Below are 20,550 nucleotides of genomic sequence, written 5' to 3' on the forward strand. Positions count from 1 at the left end.
AAGTAAGCCCGTATCTAGACGGAATCTAGGGGAACGTTCAAGGATCAGGGGTCAAGTTCGAAACTTCCCAAAACCAGAAAAGAGACAGAAAAATATCTTTCCTGGAGAGAGAAATTCATCAGATTTGTCTAATTTGTCTCGGAAACCTTATGTCCATGAAGGGGGTTGGCAGGACACCCGCGAATTTGCAGTTTCTGATCTCAGCATGGCAAACCAACCCAGATGACCGCATGTTCTCAGTGCTTAGTTTGACCTAGGCTAGGCTAGCAAAGATCCCTACATGTGCCCATTGCAAATTCAAAGACAACAACCAAGAGTCACGAAAGGACTCACACCTCAGCCTGGAGAACATACGGTGATTAAAGAAATACAAAATTAATCACTTGGAGTGAAGCAGAACGGACTGATAAGCATGTCTAAGGGAGATAGCTGAGAAAGACCATGACGAGTATACTATGGAAAAGAAAAAAAGGTCCCAGAAAACGGAAGGCGAACAGAAACCACACCTGAATAATCCACAATGAAAGATGTCAGTCTTTAGACACACTCTGGTTTACCGTTTGAAAGTCAGAGAAATTCACAAGCGAACAAATGACAGCGAAGGTCAAACCTGGGCTAACTGGGAAGGATGAGTCATGAGACTCCTCCAAGCGGGCTCGGAAACCCTGCATCCGTGAAGCTAGCCGGGACAGCAGATACACAATTATGACAAATCCTCTGACATCACAGAAGAGCCGAAAAACAACCTGGCCTCATCTACACAGTGCCAGAGCTGGTCTCAAGTAGCCCATTCAAGTCCCATTGCACTCAACTGCAGGTTGCCAGTGGAACATGAAAGGGGCCGGCCGGTGGTGCAGCAGTGAGGACCGCACCTTCTGAGTCGGTGGCCAGGGGTGGGCCGGGTGGAATCCTGGGGGGGAGCCTGCTCACCACTGCTTCAGTCGTTCTGGGGCAGGCGTCACAGGTAGTGTAGAGTCCAATGGGAAGGGATGTCAGACAGGGCCACACTTCTGAGCAAATACAGGAGCATAGCCAGCAGATGTGAGCTCAGCGATGCACTTCTGCCGAAACAAACCAATGAAAAGTTGCAAAGGATAGAAAAACTGAAGCTCAAAGAAGAAACAACAGCTTGCCAGTGCAAAAATAAGATCTCTATGAAGAACCCTAGCCAAACAGGTGAAAGCTATGTCAATCGAAAACTAGCAAACGTTTGGGGAAAGAAATTCAAGAAGACACAAGGAAAAAGAAGGATATTCCAGGATCCGGGAATGGAAGAATGAACACACTTGAAACTTCCATACCTGAGCAAGGAATCCCTCGATTCCTTACAAACCCAGTCAAATTTGCAGCAATATTTGCCACAGAGATAGAAGAGAGAATCCTAAAGTTTCTAGCCAGACACAAGAGACCCTGAATAGGCAAGGAATCCTCAGGAAAATGAACAAAGCGGGACGTGTCACACTTTCTCATTTCAACACAGAGGACGAAGCGCTAGGCACCGAAACGGCACAGTCTGGGCCTCAAAACAGTCACACAGACCCATGCAACAGAATCGAGAGCCCAGAGCCCAACTTAAACGTACATGGACGGCCCATTTTCGACCAGGGAGCCAAGAGGAGACAGTGGAGAAAGCAGAGTCTCTACAAGAAGCGGTGCTGGGAAGTCTGCACAGCCACATGGGACACAACGAGAGTACACCATGATGTTACACATGAGACACACACCACCTCGAAATGGATTAAAGCCTGGAATGGCAGACTTGAAACCGTGAAACTTGTAGGAGAAGACCTAGGCAGACTGCTCTTTGCCATCTGTCTGAGCCACCTATTTGGAAGAGGCGTGTCTGACTGGGCAAGGGTAACAGAGGAAACAAGAAACAAACGGGACCACATCAAATGCACACGCTTCTGCCCAGTCAAGGAAACCATCGCCTCAATGCAAAGACAGCACAACAACTGGCAGAGGATGTTTGCAAAGCACACGTCGGACACGGGGTGGAAAGCCCCAAGATGCAATCAACTCAAACGTCTTCACAAGAAGAAACACCACAAGCCCATGAAAATCTGGGCAAAAGATGGAAACAGGGATTTCTCCTTAGGAGATCGAAAGAGGGCCAACAGGTGCCTGAACACATGTTCACCATCATTAGGTCTCAGGCCAATGCAAATCCAAACTGCAAGGACATAGCAGCTCACTGTGGTCATGATGGCTATAAGGAAGCAGACGGGAAACATCAAGTGTCAGAGAGGAGGTGGAGAGAAGGGAAGCCTCCTGAACTGCTGGTGGGAGTGGAAACCCGTGCAGCCACTACGCCAAGCGGTGTGGAACTGCCTCAGAAGTTTTGGATTCCATGTCCCATATGATTCCAGCTATTTCTCTGCGGCGTGTTTAACCAAAGAACTCGGAGAAACTACTGCATAAAGACATGTGCACCACTGAGTTCACCACAGCCTTACTCCCACTATTCAAGACTTGGAAGCCGCCCTGGTGCCCAGCAAGGGATGAATGCAGAAGGAAGATGGGCTATAGCCACACAATGGCATACCACTCAGCCAGAACAAAGGATGCAATCCAGCCATTTGTGACCACCAGAATGACAGTGAGGGTTTTAGGGGAAGTGAAACAAGCCCCAGGGAGAAAGTCAAATACCGTAGAATCTCACCTACAAGGAGAAGAAAAAAGAAGCACTGACGAACAGGCGGCACGGGACATTTGATTGGGGGTTCCCAGAGGCAAAGCCGGGTGGTGGGGGAAGGTGAAAGACATGATGAGGCACAAGTGTGCGGTGAGGTCCTGTGATTAGGCTTACGCTGGTGAAGATGTTGTAACCTACACAGAAGTCTAAATCGATGAGGATGCAAATCTGAAAGATATAGGATGTTCTAAGGCAGGGTTATGGCAATAAATTCACCTAAAATCCAAAATCCAAATAGGAGTCCAGAATGACGGCATAAAGCTTTGGGGGCTGAAGGAGATTAGAGAAGTTGAACTTCCAAGGATGGAAATTCACCTCAAAATTCTTACTGATGCTACAGAAACGTAGACCATTCCAAATAGATGAAGAGGAATACTACCCAGGGAACATGATCCGAACTAAGCCCATGAACCAAGGGAAAAGGTTACCGTCCATGATGTTACTACTAATCACCTTCACGAATAATCCAAACAGGCCCACGTCTTCCCAAGTTCGGGAAAAGGTTGGTCCAAAAGTCCAATTCAGGGCCGGCCATGTGGTGGAGCGGGTACGAGCTCACGTTCTGCTTGGGCGGCCCGGCCTCACTGTTTCACATCACGGGTGCAGATCACGTTAGCAGCGTTAGGAAATATAGAGTTCAGGGTACGTGCGGGCAGAGATCATCAATAAGTAACAATTGTGAGGATGCGTTATCGATACGCAGCAGAAAAAGAACCATGAGAGCATTACAATCTGTGAATTTTCTGGTACACTTCCCCAAAGGAAGAAGGAAGGAAAACATGTGACCTGCGAAGATGGAATTCGCACAGTGCTAGGAGTGACACGATCACTGTGCATCAGAGGATTGCCTAGGCAAACTCAACTTGAGAGGGAGTCCAGGACTTTCTCTGGGGAAGGTCTACCCACTAGGCCATCTACACCTGCTATAAGAGATACAACCCAGAATCATCTTACAGGAAAGAAACCAGTGTCCAGAGAGAATGTAGCAGGCCTTTCAAAGTTCGAGGGGAAACTTAGAAAAACGACAAGAAATCCAGAAAAAGGACAACTATCCCTCCTGGAAAGGGTGAGGAGTCAGACTGGTCCGAGATGGCTCTCAAACTCTGTGTGCATGGAGATTGTCAGGACAACTTAGAATTTTGAGGTTGTTTATGACATCACGCTGAACATGTCCCCCAAGATGGCCGCATGGTTCCAGTCTGAGGATTGGCCTACGCTAGGCTATTAAAGGGAGAGATACCCAGAAACAGCTTTGACAAACAGAAAGCGGGCACAGAAACTGGAAGAGATAAATCAGACTCTGATTCAAGGGAAATGAAAGGAATACTTGGGGAGAAGTGAGAGTACAGGGACAAGCACTGAGAGGAGAACATTGTCATCTACTCAAGTCTATAGGGAGGCCACGCTGATTCAAGCTTGCAGCTTGACTGGAAACAAGAGGCCGGACTTGGGCCTTATCAGACCTACGTTGTCTTTCTGCCTTAAGCATAATCCAAAGTCAAGAACGATGCTTTGAGGACATTGAAGAGAAGAATCGATGCCTCCTTTCCTAGGCCCCTAGCATTCTTTAAGATCAGTCTCACTTTCCATAGCTCAGGCGTCACGGGGGCCAACGGGGTACATGCTAACGTGTCCCAAGAGATGTCTTGGAAGCCTTCAAGGAATGGGGCCCTGTCATGCTTGGGGTTGTCCCTGTGTTTGAAAGGGCTCCACAAGTGTACTGAAAAGCACCCTTTTCCAGATGGCTTCGTTTCTTTGTGAAGGCTGCCCTCCCAGGCTGGAGTGCTCAGTTTGGCCCTAATGAAATTCTATCCCCCTACCTCTTGCCATAGATGGATTATTGCTTGTGTGTTTTGACACCATACGTAAGGAAGCTGGCTGAAAATTAGAACATTACAATTCTGTTTCAAGAAATAAGCAGGCCAGGACTGAGGACGTAAGGCAAATATATGGCACACCCTCTAGAAAGAAAGTAAGCCCGTATCTAGACGGAATCTAGGGGAACGTTCAAGGATCAGGGGTCAAGTTCGAAACTTCCCAAAACCAGAAAAGAGACAGAAAAATATCTTTCCTGGAGAGAGAAATTCATCAGATTTGTCTAATTTGTCTCGGAAACCTTATGTCCACGAAGGGGGTTGGCAGGACACCCGCGAATTTGCAGTTTCTGATCTCAGCATGGCAAACCAACCCAGATGACCGCATGTTCTCAGTGCTTAGTTTGACCTAGGCTAGGCTAGCAAAGATCCCTACATGTGCCCATTGCAAATTCAAAGACAACAACCAAGAGTCACGAAAGGACTCACACCTCAGCCTGGAGAACATACGGTGATTAAAGAAATACAAAATTAATCACTTGGAGTGAAGCAGAACGGACTGATAAGCATGTCTAAGGGAGATAGCTGAGAAAGACCATGACGAGTATACTATGGAAAAGAAAAAAAGGTCCCAGAAAACGGAAGGCGAACAGAAACCACACCTGAATAATCCACAATGAAAGATGTCAGTCTTTAGACACACTCTGGCTTACCGTTTGAAAGTCAGAGAAATTCACAAGCGAACAAATGACAGCGAAGGTCAAACCTGGGCTAACTGGGAAGGATGAGTCATGAGACTCCTCCAAGCGGGCTCGGAAACCCTGCATCCGTGAAGCTAGCCGGGACAGCAGATACACAATTATGACAAATCCTCTGACATCACAGAAGAGCCGAAAAACAACCTGGCCTCATCTACACAGTGCCAGAGCTGGTCTCAAGTAGCCCATTCAAGTCCCATTGCACTCAACTGCAGGTTGCCAGTGCAACATGAAAGGGGCCGGCCGGTGGTGCAGCAGTGAGGAACGCACCTTCTGAGTCGGTGGCCAGGGGTGGGCCGGGTGGAATCCTGGGGGGGAGCCTGCTCACCACTGCTTCAGTCGTTCTGGGGCAGGCGTCACAGGTAGTGTAGAGTCCAATGGGAAGGGATGTCAGACAGGGCCACACTTCCGAGCAAATACAGGAGCATAGCCAGCAGATGTGAGCTCAGCGATGCACTTCTGCCGAAACAAACCAATGAAAAGTTGCAAAGGATAGAAAAACTGAAGCTCAAAGAAGAAACAACAGCTTGCCAGTGCAAAAATAAGATCTCTATGAAGAACCCTAGCCAAACAGGTGAAAGCTATGTCAATCGAAAACTAGCAAACGTTTGGGGAAAGAAATTCAAGAAGACACAAGGAAAAAGAAGGATATTCCAGGATCCGGGAATGGAAGAATGAACACACTTGAAACTTCCATACCTGAGCAAGGAATCCCTCGATTCCTTACAAACCCAGTCAAATTTGCAGCAATATTTGCCACAGAGATAGAAGAGAGAATCCTAAAGTTTCTAGCCAGACACAAGAGACCCTGAATAGGCAAGGAATCCTCAGGAAAATGAACAAAGCGGGACGTGTCACACTTTCTCATTTCAACACAGAGGACGAAGCGCTAGGCACCGAAACGGCACAGTCTGGGCCTCAAAACAGTCACACAGACCCATGCAACAGAATCGAGAGCCCAGAGCCCAACTTAAACGTACATGGACGGCCCATTTTCGACCAGGGAGCCAAGAGGAGACAGTGGAGAAAGCAGAGTCTCTACAAGAAGCGGTGCTGGGAAGTCTGCACAGCCACATGGGACACAACGAGAGTACACCATGATGTTACACATGAGACACACACCACCTCGAAATGGATTAAAGCCTGGAATGGCAGACTTGAAACCGTGAAACTTGTAGGAGAAGACCTAGGCAGACTGCTCTTTGCCATCTGTCTGAGCCACCTATTTGGAAGAGGCGTGTCTGACTGGGCAAGGGTAACAGAGGAAACAAGAAACAAACGGGACCACATCAAATGCACACGCTTCTGCCCAGTCAAGGAAACCATCGCCTCAATGCAAAGACAGCACAACAACTGGCAGAGGATGTTTGCAAAGCACACGTCGGACACGGGGTGGAAAGCCCCAAGATGCAATCAACTCAAACGTCTTCACAAGAAGAAACACCACAAGCCCATGAAAATCTGGGCAAAAGATGGAAACAGGGATTTCTCCTTAGGAGATCGAAAGAGGGCCAACAGGTGCCTGAACACATGTTCACCATCATTAGGTCTCAGGCCAATGCAAATCCAAACTGCAAGGACATAGCAGCTCACTGTGGTCATGATGGCTATAAGGAAGCAGACGGGAAACATCAAGTGTCAGAGAGGAGGTGGAGAGAAGGGAAGCCTCCTGCACTGCTGGTGGGAGTGGAAACCCGTGCAGCCACTACGCCAAGCGGTGTGGAACTGCCTCAGAAGTTTTGGATTCCATGTCCCATATGATTCCAGCTATTCCTCTGCGGCGTGTTTAACCAAAGAACTCGGAGAAACTACTGCATAAAGACATGTGCACCACTGAGTTCACCACAGCCTTACTCCCACTATTCAAGACTTGGAAGCCGCCCTGGTGCCCAGCAAGGGATGAATGCAGAAGGAAGATGGGCTATAGCCACACAATGGCATACCACTCAGCCAGAACAAAGGATGCAATCCAGCCATTTGTGACCACCAGAATGACAGTGAGGGTTTTAGGGGAAGTGAAACAAGCCCCAGGGAGAAAGTCAAATACCGTAGAATCTCACCTACAAGGAGAAGAAAAAAGAAGCACTGACGAACAGGCGGCACGGGACATTTGATTGGGGGTTCCCAGAGGCAAAGCCGGGTGGTGGGGGAAGGTGAAAGACATGATGAGGCACAAGTGTGCGGTGAGGTCCTGTGATTAGGCTTACGCTGGTGAAGATGTTGTAACCTACACAGAAGTCTAAATCGATGAGGATGCAAATCTGAAAGATATAGGATGTTCTAAGGCAGGGTTATGGCAATAAATTCACCTAAAATCCAAAATCCAAATAGGAGTCCAGAATGACGGCATAAAGCTTTGGGGGCTGAAGGAGATTAGAGAAGTTGAACTTCCAAGGATGGAAATTCACCTCAAAATTCTTACTGATGCTACAGAAACGTAGACCATTCCAAATAGATGAAGAGGAATACTACCCAGGGAACATGATCCGAACTAAGCCCATGAACCAAGGGAAAAGGTTACCGTCCATGATGTTACTACTAATCACCTTCACGAATAATCCAAACAGGCCCACGTCTTCCCAAGTTCGGGAAAAGGTTGGTCCAAAAGTCCAATTCAGGGCCGGCCATGTGGTGGAGCGGGTACGAGCTCACGTTCTGCTTGGGCGGCCCGGCCTCACTGTTTCACATCACGGGTGCAGATCACGTTAGCAGCGTTAGGAAATATAGAGTTCATGGTACGTGCGGGCAGAGATCATCAATAAGTAACAATTGTGAGGATGCGTTATCGATACGCAGCAGAAAAAGAACCATGAGAGCATTACAATCTGTGAACTTTCTGGTACACTTCCCCAAAGGAAGAAGGAAGGAAAACATGTGACCTGCGAAGATGGAATTCGCACAGTGCTAGGAGTGACACGATCACTGTGCATCAGAGGATTGCCTAGGCAAACTCAACTTGAGAGGGAGTCCAGGACTTTCTCTGGGGAAGGTCTACCCACTAGGCCATCTACACCTGCTATAAGAGATACAACCCAGAATCATCTTACAGGAAAGAAACCAGTGTCCAGAGAGAATGTAGCAGGCCTTTCAAAGTTCGAGGGGAAACTTAGAAAAACGACAAGAAATCCAGAAAAAGGACAACTATCCCACCTGGAAAGGGTGAGGAGTCAGACTGGTCCGAGATGGCTCTCAAACTCTGTGTGCATGGAGATTGTCAGGACAACTTAGAATTTTGAGGTTGTTTACGACATCACGCTGAACATGTCCCCCAAGATGGCCGCATGGTTCCAGTCTGAGGATTGGCCTACGCTAGGCTATTAAAGGGAGAGATACCCAGAAACAGCTTTGACAAACAGAAAGCGGGCACAGAAACTGGAAGAGATAAATCAGACTCTGATTCAAGGGAAATGAAAGGAATACTTGGGGAGAAGTGAGAGTACAGGGACAAGCACTGAGAGGAGAACATTGTCATCTACTCAAGTCTATAGGGAGGCCACGCTGATTCAAGCTTGCAGCTTGACTGGAAACAAGAGGCCGGACTTGGGCCTTATCAGACCTACGTTGTCTTTCTGCCTTAAGCATAATCCAAAGTCAAGAACGATGCTTTGAGGACATTGAAGAGAAGAATCGATGCCTCCTTTCCTAGGCCCCTAGCATTCTTTAAGATCAGTCTCACTTTCCATAGCTCAGGCGTCACGGGGGCCAACGGGGTACATGCTAACGTGTCCCAAGAGATGTCTTGGAAGCCTTCAAGGAATGGGGCCCTGTCATGCTTGGGGTTGTCCCTGTGTTTGAAAGGGCTCCACAAGTGTACTGAAAAGCACCCTTTTCCAGATGGCTTCGTTTCTTTGTGAAGGCTGCCCTCCCAGGCTGGAGTGCTCAGTTTGGCCCTAATGAAATTCTATCCCCCTACCTCTTGCCATAGATGGATTATTGCTTGTGTGTTTTGACACCATACGTAAGGAAGCTGGCTGAAAATTAGAACATTACAATTCTGTTTCAAGAAAATAAGCAGGCCAGGACTGAGGACGTAAGGTAAATATATGGCACACCCTCTAGAAAGAAAGTAAGCCCGTATCTAGACGGAATCTAGGGGAACGTTCAAGGATCAGGGGTCAAGTTCGAAACTTCCCAAAACCAGAAAAGAGACAGAAAAATATCTTTCCTGGAGAGAGAAATTCATCAGATTTGTCTAATTTGTCTCGGAAACCTTATGTCCACGAAGGGGGTTGGCAGGACACCCGCGAATTTGCAGTTTCTGATCTCAGCATGGCAAACCAACCCAGATGACCGCATGTTCTCAGTGCTTAGTTTGACCTAGGCTAGGCTAGCAAAGATCCCTACATGTGCCCATTGCAAATTCAAAGACAACAACCAAGAGTCACGAAAGGACTCACACCTCAGCCTGGAGAACATACGGTGATTAAAGAAATACAAAATTAATCACTTGGAGTGAAGCAGAACGGACTGATAAGCATGTCTAAGGGAGATAGCTGAGAAAGACCATGACGAGTATACTATGGAAAAGAAAAAAAGGTCCCAGAAAACGGAAGGCGAACAGAAACCACACCTGAATAATCCACAATGAAAGATGTCAGTCTTTAGACACACTCTGGCTTACCGTTTGAAAGTCAGAGAAATTCACAAGCGAACAAATGACAGCGAAGGTCAAACCTGGGCTAACTGGGAAGGATGAGTCATGAGACTCCTCCAAGCGGGCTCGGAAACCCTGCATCCGTGAAGCTAGCCGGGACAGCAGATACACAATTATGACAAATCCTCTGACATCACAGAAGAGCCGAAAAACAACCTGGCCTCATCTACACAGTGCCAGAGCTGGTCTCAAGTAGCCCATTCAAGTCCCATTGCACTCAACTGCAGGTTGCCAGTGCAACATGAAAGGGGCCGGCCGGTGGTGCAGCAGTGAGGAACGCACCTTCTGAGTCGGTGGCCAGGGGTGGGCCGGGTGGAATCCTGGGGGGGAGCCTGCTCACCACTGCTTCAGTCGTTCTGGGGCAGGCGTCACAGGTAGTGTAGAGTCCAATGGGAAGGGATGTCAGACAGGGCCACACTTCTGAGCAAATACAGGAGCATAGCCAGCAGATGTGAGCTCAGCGATGCACTTCTGCCGAAACAAACCAATGAAAAGTTGCAAAGGATAGAAAAACTGAAGCTCAAAGAAGAAACAACAGCTTGCCAGTGCAAAAATAAGATCTCTATGAAGAACCCTAGCCAAACAGGTGAAAGCTATGTCAATCGAAAACTAGCAAACGTTTGGGGAAAGAAATTCAAGAAGACACAAGGAAAAAGAAGGATATTCCAGGATCCGGGAATGGAAGAATGAACACACTTGAAACTTCCATACCTGAGCAAGGAATCCCTCGATTCCTTACAAACCCAGTCAAATTTGCAGCAATATTTGCCACAGAGATAGAAGAGAGAATCCTAAAGTTTCTAGCCAGACACAAGAGACCCTGAATAGGCAAGGAATCCTCAGGAAAATGAACAAAGCGGGACGTGTCACACTTTCTCATTTCAACACAGAGGACGAAGCGCTAGGCACCGAAACGGCACAGTCTGGGCCTCAAAACAGTCACACAGACCCATGCAACAGAATCGAGAGCCCAGAGCCCAACTTAAACGTACATGGACGGCCCATTTTCGACCAGGGAGCCAAGAGGAGACAGTGGAGAAAGCAGAGTCTCTACAAGAAGCGGTGCTGGGAAGTCTGCACAGCCACATGGGACACAACGAGAGTACACCATGATGTTACACATGAGACACACGCCACCTCGAAATGGATTAAAGCCTGGAATGGCAGACTTGAAACCGTGAAACTTGTAGGAGAAGACCTAGGCAGACTGCTCTTTGCCATCTGTCTGAGCCACCTATTTGGAAGAGGCGTGTCTGACTGGGCAAGGGTAACAGAGGAAACAAGAAACAAACGGGACCACATCAAATGCACACGCTTCTGCCCAGTCAAGGAAACCATCGCCTCAATGCAAAGACAGCACAACAACTGGCAGAGGATGTTTGCAAAGCACACGTCGGACACGGGGTGAAAAGCCCCAAGATGCAATCAACTCAAACGTCTTCACCAGAAGAGACACCACAAGCCAATGAAAATCTGGGCAAAAGATGGAAACAGGGATTTCTCCTTAGGAGATCGAAAGAGGGCCAACAGGTGCCTGAACACATGTTCACCATCATTAGGTCTCAGGCCAATGCAAATCCAAACTGCAAGGACATAGCAGCTCACTGTGGTCATGATGGCTATAAGGAAGCAGACGGGAAACATCAAGTGTCAGAGAGGAGGTGGAGAGAAGGGAAGCCTCCTGCACTGCTGGTGGGAGCGGAAACCCGAGCAGCCACTACGCCAAGCGGTGTGGAACTGCCTCAGAAGTTTTGGATTCCATGTCCCATATGATTCCAGCTATTCCTCTGCGGCGTGTTTAACCAAAGAACTCGGAGAAACTACTGCATAAAGACATGTGCACCACTGAGTTCACCACAGCCTTACTCCCACTATTCAAGACTTGGAAGCCGCCCTGGTGCCCAGCAAGGGATGAATGCAGAAGGAAGATGGGCTATAGCCACACAATGGCATACCACTCAGCCAGAACAAAGGATGCAATCCAGCCATTTGTGACCACCAGAGTGACAGTGAGGGTTTTAGGGGAAGTGAAACAAGCCCCAGGGAGAAAGTCAAATACCGTAGAATCTCACCTACAAGGAGAAGAAAAAAGAAGCACTGACGAACAGGCGGCACGGGACATTTGATTGGGGGTTCCCAGAGGCAAAGCCGGGTGGTGGGGGAAGGTGAAAGACATGATGAGGCACAAGTGTGCGGTGAGGTCCTGTGATTAGGCTTACGCTGGTGAAGATGTTGTAACCTACACAGAAGTCTAAATCGATGAGGATGCAAATCTGAAAGATATAGGATGCTCTAATGCAGGGTTATGGCAATAAATTCACCTAAAATCCAAAATCCAAATAGGAGTCCAGAATGACGGCATAAAGCTTTGGGGGCTGAAGGAGATTAGAGAAGTTGAACTTCCAAGGATGGAAATTCACCTCAAAATTCTTACTGATGCTACAGAAACGTAGACCATTCCAAATAGATGAAGAGGAATACTACCCAGGGAACATGATCCGAACTAAGCCCATGAACCAAGGGAAAAGGTTACCGTCCATGATGTTACTACTAATCACCTTCACGAATAATCCAAACAGGCCCACGTCTTCCCAAGTTCGGGAAAAGGTTGGTCCAAAAGTCCAATTCAGGGCCGGCCATGTGGTGGAGCGGGTACGAGCTCACGTTCTGCTTGGGCGGCCCGGCCTCACTGTTTCACATCACGGGTGCAGATCACGTTAGCAGCGTTAGGAAATATAGAGTTCATGGTACGTGCGGGCAGAGATCATCAATAAGTAACAATTGTGAGGATGCGTTATCGATACGCAGCAGAAAAAGAACCATGAGAGCATTACAATCTGTGAATTTTCTGGTACACTTCCCCAAAGGAAGAAGGAAGGAAAACATGTGACCTGCGAAGATGGAATTCGCACAGTGCTAGGAGTGACACGATCACTGTGCATCAGAGGATTGCCTAGGCAAACTCAACTTGAGAGGGAGTCCAGGACTTTCTCTGGGGAAGGTCTACCCACTAGGCCATCTACACCTGCTATAAGAGATACAACCCAGAATCATCTTACAGGAAAGAAACCAGTGTCCAGAGAGAATGTAGCAGGCCTTTCAAAGTTCGAGGGGAAACTTAGAAAAACGACAAGAAATCCAGAAAAAGGACAACTATCCCACCTGGAAAGGGTGAGGAGTCAGACTGGTCCGAGATGGCTCTCAAACTCTGTGTGCATGGAGATTGTCAGGACAACTTAGAATTTTGAGGTTGTTTACGACATCACGCTGAACATGTCCCCCAAGATGGCCGCATGGTTCCAGTCTGAGGATTGGCCTACGCTAGGCTATTAAAGGGAGAGATACCCAGAAACAGCTTTGACAAACAGAAAGCGGGCACAGAAACTGGAAGAGATAAATCAGACTCTGATTCAAGGGAAATGAAAGGAATACTTGGGGAGAAGTGAGAGTACAGGGACAAGCACTGAGAGGAGAACATTGTCATCTACTCAAGTCTATAGGGAGGCCACGCTGATTCAAGCTTGCAGCTTGACTGGAAACAAGAGGCCGGACTTGGGCCTTATCAGACCTACGTTGTCTTTCTGCCTTAAGCATAATCCAAAGTCAAGAACGATGCTTTGAGGACATTGAAGAGAAGAATCGATGCCTCCTTTCCTAGGCCCCTAGCATTCTTTAAGATCAGTCTCACTTTCCATAGCTCAGGCGTCACGGGGGCCAACGGGGTACATGCTAACGTGTCCCAAGAGATGTCTTGGAAGCCTTCAAGGAATGGGGCCCTGTCATGCTTGGGGTTGTCCCTGTGTTTGAAAGGGCTCCACAAGTGTACTGAAAAGCACCCTTTTCCAGATGGCTTCGTTTCTTTGTGAAGGCTGCCCTCCCAGGCTGGAGTGCTCAGTTTGGCCCTAATGAAATTCTATCCCCCTACCTCTTGCCATAGATGGATTATTGCTTGTGTGTTTTGACACCATACATAAGGAAGCTGGCTGAAAATTAGAACATTACAATTCTGTTTCAAGAAAATAAGCAGGCCAGGACTGAGGACGTAAGGTAAATATATGGCACACCCTCTAGAAAGAAAGTAAGCCCGTATCTAGACGGAATCTAGGGGAACGTTCAAGGATCAGGGGTCAAGTTCGAAACTTCCCAAAACCAGAAAAGAGACAGAAAAATATCTTTCCTGGAGAGAGAAATTCATCAGATTTGTCTAATTTGTCTCGGAAACCTTATGTCCACGAAGGGGGTTGGCAGGACACCCGCGAATTTGCAGTTTCTGATCTCAGCATGGCAAACCAACCCAGATGACCGCATGTTCTCAGTGCTTAGTTTGACCTAGGCTAGGCTAGCAAAGATCCCTACATGTGCCCATTGCAAATTCAAAGACAACAACCAAGAGTCACGAAAGGACTCACACCTCAGCCTGGAGAACATACGGTGATTAAAGAAATACAAAATTAATCACTTGGAGTGAAGCAGAACGGACTGATAAGCATGTCTAAGGGAGATAGCTGAGAAAGACCATGACGAGTATACTATGGAAAAGAAAAAAAGGTCCCAGAAAACGGAAGGCGAACAGAAACCACACCTGAATAATCCACAATGAAAGATGTCAGTCTTTAGACACACTCTGGCTTACCGTTTGAAAGTCAGAGAAATTCACAAGCGAACAAATGACAGCGAAGGTCAAACCTGGGCTAACTGGGAAGGATGAGTCATGAGACTCCTCCAAGCGGGCTCGGAAACCCTGCATCCGTGAAGCTAGCCGGGACAGCAGATACACAATTATGACAAATCCTCTGACATCACAGAAGAGCCGAAAAACAACCTGGCCTCATCTACACAGTGCCAGAGCTGGTCTCAAGTAGCCCATTCAAGTCCCATTGCACTCAACTGCAGGTTGCCAGTGCAACATGAAAGGGGCCGGCCGGTGGTGCAGCAGTGAGGAACGCACCTTCTGAGTCGGTGGCCAGGGGTGGGCCGGGTGGAATCCTGGGGGGGAGCCTGCTCACCACTGCTTCAGTCGTTCTGGGGCAGGCGTCACAGGTAGTGTAGAGTCCAATGGGAAGGGATGTCAGACAGGGCCACACTTCCGAGCAAATACAGGAGCATAGCCAGCAGATGTGAGCTCAGCGATGCACTTCTGCCGAAACAAACCAATGAAAAGTTGCAAAGGATAGAAAAACTGAAGCTCAAAGAAGAAACAACAGCTTGCCAGTGCAAAAATAAGATCTCTATGGAGAACCCTAGCCAAACAGGTGAAAGCTATGTCAATCGAAAACTAGCAAACGTTTGGGGAAAGAAATTCAAGAAGACACAAGGAAAAAGAAGGATATTCCAGGATCCGGGAATGGAAGAATGAACACACTTGAAACTTCCATACCTGAGCAAGGAATCCCTCGATTCCTTACAAACCCAGTCAAATTTGCAGCAATATTTGCCACAGAGATAGAAGAGAGAATCCTAAAGTTTCTAGCCAGACACAAGAGACCCTGAATAGGCAAGGAATCCTCAGGAAAATGAACAAAGCGGGACGTGTCACACTTTCTCATTTCAACACAGAGGACGAAGCGCTAGGCACCGAAACGGCACAGTCTGGGCCTCAAAACAGTCACACAGACCCATGCAACAGAATCGAGAGCCCAGAGCCCAACTTAAACGTACATGGACGGCCCATTTTCGACCAGGGAGCCAAGAGGAGACAGTGGAGAAAGCAGAGTCTCTACAAGAAGCGGTGCTGGGAAGTCTGCACAGCCACATGGGACACAACGAGAGTACACCATGATGTTACACATGAGACACACGCCACCTCGAAATGGATTAAAGCCTGGAATGGCAGACTTGAAACCGTGAAACTTGTAGGAGAAGACCTAGGCAGACTGCTCTTTGCCATCTGTCTGAGCCACCTATTTGGAAGAGGCGTGTCTGACTGGGCAAGGGTAACAGAGGAAACAAGAAACAAACGGGACCACATCAAATGCACACGCTTCTGCCCAGTCAAGGAAACCATCGCCTCAATGCAAAGACAGCACAACAACTGGCAGAGGATGTTTGCAAAGCACACGTCGGACACGGGGTGAAAAGCCCCAAGATGCAATCAACTCAAACGTCTTCACCAGAAGAGACACCACAAGCCAATGAAAATCTGGGCAAAAGATGGAAACAGGGATTTCTCCTTAGGAGATCGAAAGAGGGCCAACAGGTGCCTGAACACATGTTCACCATCATTAGGTCTCAGGCCAATGCAAATCCAAACTGCAAGGACATAGCAGCTCACTGTGGTCATGATGGCTATAAGGAAGCAGACGGGAAACATCAAGTGTCAGAGAGGAGGTGGAGAGAAGGGAAGCCTCCTGCACTGCTGGTGGGAGCGGAAACCCGAGCAGCCACTACGCCAAGCGGTGTGGAACTGCCTCAGAAGTTTTGGATTCCATGTCCCATATGATTCCAGCTATTCCTCTGCGGCGTGTTTAACCAAAGAACTTGGAGAAACTACTGCATAAAGACATGTGCACCACTGAGTTCACCACAGCCTTACTCCCACTATTCAAGACTTGGAAGCCGCCCTGGTGCCCAGCAAGGGATGAATGCAGAAGGAAGATGGGCTATAGCCACACAATGGCATACCACTCAGCCAGAACAAAGGATGCAATCCAGCCATTTGTGACCACCAGAGTGACAGTGAGGGTTTTAGGGGAAGTGAAACAAGCCCCAGGGAGAAAGTCAAATACCGTAGAATCTCACCTACAAGGAGAAGAAAAAAGAAGCACTGACGAACAGGCGGCACGGGACATTTGATTGGGGGTTCCCAGAGGCAAAGCCGGGTGGTGGGGGAAGGTGAAAGACATGATGAGGCACAAGTGTGCGGTGAGGTCCTGTGATTAGGCTTACGCTGGTGAAGATGTTGTAACCTACACAGAAGTCTAAATCGATGAGGATGCAAATCTGAAAGATATAGGATGCTCTAATGCAGGGTTATGGCAATAAATTCACCTAAAATCCAAAATCCAAATAGGAGTCCAGAATGACGGCATAAAGCTTTGGGGGCTGAAGGAGATTAGAGAAGTTGAACTTCCAAGGATGGAAATTCACCTCAAAATTCTTACTGATGCTACAGAAACGTAGACCATTCCAAATAGATGAAGAGGAATACTACCCAGGGAACATGATCCGAACTAAGCCCATGAACCAAGGGAAAAGGTTACCGTCCATGATGTTACTACTAATCACCTTCACGAATAATCCAAACAGGCCCACGTCTTCCCAAGTTCGGGAAAAGGTTGGTCCAAAAGTCCAATTCAGGGCCGGCCATGTGGTGGAGCGGGTACGAGCTCACGTTCTGCTTGGGCGGCCCGGCCTCACTGTTTCACATCACGGGTGCAGATCACGTTAGCAGCGTTAGGAAATATAGAGTTCATGGTACGTGCGGGCAGAGATCATCAATAAGTAACAATTGTGAGGATGCGTTATCGATACGCAGCAGAAAAAGAACCATGAGAGCATTACAATCTGTGAATTTTCTGGTACACTTCCCCAAAGGAAGAAGGAAGGAAAACATGTGACCTGCGAAGATGGAATTCGCACAGTGCTAGGAGTGACACGATCACTGTGCATCAGAGGATTGCCTAGGCAAACTCAACTTGAGAGGGAGTCCAGGACTTTCTCTGGGGAAGGTCTACCCACTAGGCCATCTACACCTGCTATAAGAGATACAACCCAGAATCATCTTACAGGAAAGAAACCAGTGTCCAGAGAGAATGTAGCAGGCCTTTCAAAGTTCGAGGGGAAACTTAGAAAAACGACAAGAAATCCAGAAAAAGGACAACTATCCCACCTGGAAAGGGTGAGGAGTCAGACTGGTCCGAGATGGCTCTCAAACTCTGTGTGCATGGAGATTGTCAGGACAACTTAGAATTTTGAGGTTGTTTATGACATCACGCTGAACATGTCCCCCAAGATGGCCGCATGGTTCCAGTCTGAGGATTGGCCTACGCTAGGCTATTAAAGGGAGAGATACCCAGAAACAGCTTTGACAAACAGAAAGCGGGCACAGAAACTGGAAGAGATAAATCAGACTCTGATTCAAGGGAAATGAAAGGAATACTTGGGGAGAAGTGAGAGTACAGGGACAAGCACTGAGAGGAGAACATTGTCATCTACTCAAGTCTATAGGGAGGCCACGCTGATTCAAGCTTGCAGCTTGACTGGAAACAAGAGGCCGGACTTGGGCCTTATCAGACCTACGTTGTCTTTCTGCCTTAAGCATAATCCAAAGTCAAGAACGATGCTTTGAGGACATTGAAGAGAAGAATCGATGCCTCCTTTCCTAGGCCCCTAGCATTCTTTAAGATCAGTCTCACTTTCCATAGCTCAGGCGTCACGGGGGCCAACGGGGTACATGCTAACGTGTCCCAAGAGATGTCTTGGAAGCCTTCAAGGAATGGGGCCCTGTCATGCTTGGGGTTGTCCCTGTGTTTGAAAGGGCTCCACAAGTGTACTGAAAAGCACCCTTTTCCAGATGGCTTCGTTTCTTTGTGAAGGCTGCCCTCCCAGGCTGGAGTGCTCAGTTTGGCCCTAATGAAATTCTATCCCCCTACCTCTTGCCATAGATGGATTATTGCTTGTGTGTTTTGACACCATACGTAAGGAAGCTGGCTGAAAATTAGAACATTACAATTCTGTTTCAAGAAAATAAGCAGGCCAGGACTGAGGACGTAAGGTAAATATATGGCACACCCTCTAGAAAGAAAGTAAGCCCGTATCTAGACGGAATCTAGGGGAACGTTCAAGGATCAGGGGTCAAGTTCGAAACTTCCCAAAACCAGAAAAGAGACAGAAAAATATCTTTCCTGGAGAGAGAAATTCATCAGATTTGTCTAATTTGTCTCGGAAACCTTATGTCCACGAAGGGGGTTGGCAGGACACCCGCGAATTTGCAGTTTCTGATCTCAGCATGGCAAACCAACCCAGATGACCGCATGTTCTCAGTGCTTAGTTTGACCTAGGCTAGGCTAGCAAAGATCCCTACATGTGCCCATTGCAAATTCAAAGACAACAACCAAGAGTCACGAAAGGACTCACACCTCAGCCTGGAGAACATACGGTGATTAAAGAAATACAAAATTAATCACTTGGAGTGAAGCAGAACGGACTGATAAGCATGTCTAAGGGAGATAGCTGAGAAAGACCATGACGAGTATACTATGGAAAAGAAAAAAAGGTCCCAGAAAACGGAAGGCGAACAGAAACCACACCTGAATAATCCACAATGAAAGATGTCAGTCTTTAGACACACTCTGGCTTACCGTTTGAAAGTCAGAGAAATTCACAAGCGAACAAATGACAGCGAAGGTCAAACCTGGGCTAACTGGGAAGGATGAGTCATGAGACTCCTCCAAGCGGGCTCGGAAACCCTGCATCCGTGAAGCTAGCCGGGACAGCAGATACACAATTATGACAAATCCTCTGACATCACAGAAGAGCCGAAAAACAACCTGGCCTCATCTACACAGTGCCAGAGCTGGTCTCAAGTAGCCCATTCAAGTCCCATTGCACTCAACTGCAGGTTGCCAGTGCAACATGAAAGGGGCCGGCCGGTGGTGCAGCAGTGAGGAACGCACCTTCTGAGTCGGTGGCCAGGGGTGGGCCGGGTGGAATCCTGGGGGGGAGCCTGCTCACCACTGCTTCAGTCGTTCTGGGGCAGGCGTCACAGGTAGTGTAGAGTCCAATGGGAAGGGATGTCAGACAGGGCCACACTTCCGAGCAAATACAGGAGCATAGCCAGCAGATGTGAGCTCAGCGATGCACTTCTGCCGAAACAAACCAATGAAAAGTTGCAAAGGATAGAAAAACTGAAGCTCAAAGAAGAAACAACAGCTTGCCAGTGCAAAAATAAGATCTCTATGGAGAACCCTAGCCAAACAGGTGAAAGCTATGTCAATCGAAAACTAGCAAACGTTTGGGGAAAGAAATTCAAGAAGACACAAGGAAAAAGAAGGATATTCCAGGATCCGGGAATGGAAGAATGAACACACTTGAAACTTCCATACCTGAGCAAGGAATCCCTCGATTCCTTACAAACCCAGTCAAATTTGCAGCAATATTTGCCACAGAGATAGAAGAGAGAATCCTAAAGTTTCTAGCCAGACACAAGAGACCCTGAATAGGCAAGGAATCCTCAGGAAAATGAACAAAGCGGGACGTGTCACACTTTCTCATTTCAACACAGAGGACGAAGCGCTAGGCACCGAAACGGCACAGTCTGGGCCTCAAAACAGTCACACAGACCCATGCAACAGAATCGAGAGCCCAGAGCCCAACTTAAACGTACATGGACGGCCCATTTTCGACCAGGGAGCCAAGAGGAGACAGTGGAGAAAGCAGAGTCTCTACAAGAAGCGGTGCTGGGAAGTCTGCACAGCCACATGGGACACAACGAGAGTACACCATGATGTTACACATGAGACACACACCACCTCGAAATGGATTAAAGCCTGGAATGGCAGACTTGAAACCGTGAAACTTGTAGGAGAAGACCTAGGCAGACTGCTCTTTGCCATCTGTCTGAGCCACCTATTTGGAAGAGGCGTGTCTGACTGGGCAAGGGTAACAGAGGAAACAAGAAACAAACGGGAC

The sequence above is a fragment of the Equus asinus genome, chromosome 3 (genome assembly GCF_041296235.1).
Source record: "Equus asinus isolate D_3611 breed Donkey chromosome 3, EquAss-T2T_v2, whole genome shotgun sequence".
Taxonomy (NCBI): domain Eukaryota; kingdom Metazoa; phylum Chordata; class Mammalia; order Perissodactyla; family Equidae; genus Equus; species Equus asinus.